The 4039-nt window shown below is 41.7% G+C and overlaps 1 long non-coding RNA gene across 1 annotated transcript; it reads left to right on the top strand.

The window, feature by feature from the left end:
* Nucleotides 1-452: 452 nt before the first annotated feature.
* LOC311119225 lies at nucleotides 453-3561 on the top strand. Its single transcript, XR_014611925.1, has 3 exons — nucleotides 453-514; nucleotides 575-604; nucleotides 2945-3561. It is a non-coding gene; the product is annotated as an uncharacterized lncRNA (long non-coding RNA).
* The last annotated feature ends 478 nt before the right edge of the window (nucleotides 3562-4039 follow it).

The following is a 4039-nucleotide window of genomic DNA, read 5'->3' as shown; positions in this document are numbered from 1 at the left end:
ACTATACACACACACACACACACACTATACACACACACACTATAAACACACACATACATACGCATAGAGACGCACACACACTATACACACACACACACACAAACACACACACCATACACACACACACTATAAACACACACATACATACGCATAGAGACGCACACACACTATACACACACTATACACACACACACACACACACACACACCATACACACACACACTATAAACACACACACACACACACACACACACACACACACACACACACACACACACACACCATACACACACACACTATAAACACACACACACACACACACTATAAACACACACACACACACACACTATAAACACACACATACATACTATCTCACCTCTCTGTCCTGTCAGTGTTTCTGGTGCAGACAGACAGACACCTCTCTTCTCTGTGTCTAATTCTGTTGTAATCTGAGGATGAGTCTCAAATGGCGCGCTGTTCACTATGCAGTGCACCAGTCTAGTGTACCATATAGGTCTCTAGTCCAGTCTAGTGTACTATATAGGTCTCTAGTCCAGTCTAGTGTACTATATAGGTCTCTAGTCGAGTCTAGTGTACTATATAGGTCTCTAGTCCAGTCTAGTGTACTATATAGGTCTCTAGTCCAGTCTAGTGTACTATATAGGTCTCTAGTCCAGTCTAGTGTACTATATAGGTCTCTAGTCCAGTCTAGTGTACTATATAGGTCTCTAGTCCAGTCTAGTGTACTATATAGGTCTCTAGTCCAGTCTAGTGTACTATATAGGTCTCTAGTCCAGTCTAGTGTACCATATAGGTCTCTAGTCCAGTCTAGTGTACCATATAGGTCTCTAGTCCAGTCTAGTGTACTATATAGGTCTCTAGTCCAGTCTAGTGTACTATATAGGTCTCTAGTCCAGTCTAGTGTACTATATAGGTCTCTAGTCCAGTCTAGTGTACTATATAGGTCTCTAGTCCAGTCTAGTGTACTATATAGGTCTCTAGTCCAGTCTAGTGTACTATATAGGTCTCTAGTCCAGTCTAGTGTACTATATAGGTCTCTAGTCCAGTCTAGTGTACTATATAGGTCTCTAGTCCAGTCTAGTGTACTATATAGGTCTCTAGTCCAGTCTAGTGTACTATATAGGTCTCTAGTCCAGTCTAGTGTACTATATAGGTCTCTAGTCCAGTCTAGTGTACTATATAGGTCTCTAGTCCAGTCTAGTGTACTATATAGGTCTCTAGTCCAGTCTAGTGTACTATATAGGTCTCTAGTCCAGTCTAGTGTACTATATAGGTCTCTAGTCCAGTCTAGTGTACTATATAGGTCTCTAGTCCAGTCTAGTGTACTATATAGGTCTCTAGTCCAGTCTAGTGTACTATATAGGTCTCTAGTCCAGTCTAGTGTACTATATAGGTCTCTAGTCCAGTCTAGTGTACTATATAGGTCTCTAGTCCAGTCTAGTGTACCATATAGGTCTCTAGTCCAGTCTAGTGTACTATATAGGTCTCTAGTCCAGTCTAGTGTACTATATAGGTCTCTAGTCCAGTCTAGTGTACTATATAGGTCTCTAGTCCAGTCTAGTGTACCATATAGGTCTCTAGTCCAGTCTAGTGTACCATATAGGTCTCTAGTCCAGTCTAGTGTACTATATAGGTCTCTAGTCCAGTCTAGTGTACTATATAGGTCTCTAGTCCAGTCTAGTGTACCATATAGGTCTCTAGTCCAGTCTAGTGTACTATATAGGTCTCTAGTCCAGTCTAGTGTACTATATAGGTCTCTAGTCCAGTCTAGTGTACTATATAGGTCTCTAGTCCAGTCTAGTGTACTATATAGGTCTCTAGTCCAGTCTAGTGTACTATATAGGTCTCTAGTCCAGTCTAGTGTACTATATAGGTCTCTAGTCCAGTCTAGTGTACTATATAGGTCTCTAGTCCAGTCTAGTGTACTATATAGGTCTCTAGTCCAGTCTAGTGTACTATATAGGTCTCTAGTCCAGTCTAGTGTACTATATAGGTCTCTAGTCCAGTCTAGTGTACTATATAGGTCTCTAGTCCAGTCTAGTGTACTATATAGGTCTCTAGTCCAGTCTAGTGTACTATATAGGTCTCTAGTCCAGTCTAGTGTACTATATAGGTCTCTAGTCCAGTCTAGTGTACTATATAGGTCTCTAGTCCAGTCTAGTGTACTATATAGGTCTCTAGTCCAGTCTAGTGTACTATATAGGTCTCTAGTCCAGTCTAGTGTACTATATAGGTCTCTAGTCCAGTCTAGTGTACTATATAGGTCTCTAGTCCAGTCTAGTGTACTATATAGGTCTCTAGTCCAGTCTAGTGTACTATATAGGTCTCTAGTCCAGTCTAGTGTACTATATAGGTCTCTAGTCCAGTCTAGTGTACTATATAGGTCTCTAGTCCAGTCTAGTGTACTATATAGGTCTCTAGTCCAGTCTAGTGTACTATATAGGTCTCTAGTCCAGTCTAGTGTACTATATAGGTCTCTAGTCCAGTCTAGTGTACTATATAGGTCTCTAGTCCAGTCTAGTGTACTATATAGGTCTCTAGTCCAGTCTAGTGTACTATATAGGTCTCTAGTCCAGTCTAGTGTACTATATAGGTCTCTAGTCCAGTCTAGTGTACTATATAGGTCTCTAGTCCAGTCTAGTGTACCATATAGGTCTCTAGTCCAGTCTAGTGTACTATATAGGTCTCTAGTCCAGTCTAGTGTACCATATAGGTCTCTAGTCCAGTCTAGTGTACTATATAGGTCTCTAGTCCAGTCTAGTGTACTATATAGGTCTCTAGTCCAGTCTAGTGTACTATATAGGTCTCTAGTCCAGTCTAGTGTACTATATAGGTCTCTAGTCCAGTCTAGTGTACTATATAGGTCTCTAGTCCAGTCTAGTGTACTATATAGGTCTCTAGTCCAGTCTAGTGTACTATATAGTGTACAGGGTGTTATTTGGGATGGCTCCTGAGTGTTAATCTGTGTGATTATTTAATATTTCCTCTCCATGACGACCTGGTTGCTCCTCCACGGCTGAGCCCCAACAGCACCCTATTCCCTATATAGTACACTATGTGGATCCTATAGGATCCTGTTACCTCTATAGACACTGACCTAGGATCAGTTTGGTGCTCTCTCTGCCTGGTGGTCAGGGTTAGAGTGGTGCAGGGTGATCTGGTCCTAGATCAGCCATATGGGTTAGTTACGACCTCCAGGTTTCTGATGTAACACTGATTATCGGGGGCAGTGACTCCCATAATTATGACAGGTATACTGTCCTCCAATCAAACAGCAGTATCTGCTATCAATCAACCCTCATGTCACAAACGGGGGAGTGGGGCTTAAATGTTAAAGGTGAGAGGTCAAGCCAGGCGACCTGATTGGACAATGGAGCCTAGGTATTATTTTGCTGACCCCAACCCCTTCTCTGAGAATGACCTTTGAACCCTGACCTCCTTGTGCGTGACATCACGGGTCACTGCCTAGCCAGTGTTGTTGAGGACTGTGTAGTGTTCTGCTACTTTGTCCCAATAAAGTTTTTTCTTCTTGTATCATGACCACCCTGTGTCTGTGTCTGGCCGAACCTCAAACGTCTGCCCTCATGTCCTCTCCTCCCCTCCTTCACTAACTCCTTACTCGTAAAAATAGATCATAAAACCACTTGGGCAGATTGAAAACATTTTATTGAAGAACAATAACAATTATATTATACATATATGTGACGTCACACAACAATAGAACAACATCTGCCAACAGTCAAACATCAATGTCAGCTGTTTACTGAAACAGTCGGTACTATTAGAAACATCAATGTCGGCTGTTTACTGAAACAGTCGGTACTATTAAAAACATCAATGTGAGCTGTTTACTGAAACAGTCGGTACTATTAAAAACATAAATGTCGGCTGTTTACTGAAACAGTCGGTACTATTAAAAACATAAATGTCGGCTGTTTACTGAAACGGTCGGTACTATTAGAAACATCAACCACAGGTCCTCTGGCCTTCCTGAGAGACTGCAGATCAAGTCACTGGA

The sequence above is a fragment of the Coregonus lavaretus genome (genome assembly GCF_964263955.1).
Source record: "Coregonus lavaretus genome assembly, contig: HAP1_SCAFFOLD_9082, whole genome shotgun sequence".
NCBI lineage: Eukaryota > Metazoa > Chordata > Actinopteri > Salmoniformes > Salmonidae > Coregonus > Coregonus lavaretus.
This window is presented reverse-complemented; position numbering and strand designations above follow the sequence as displayed.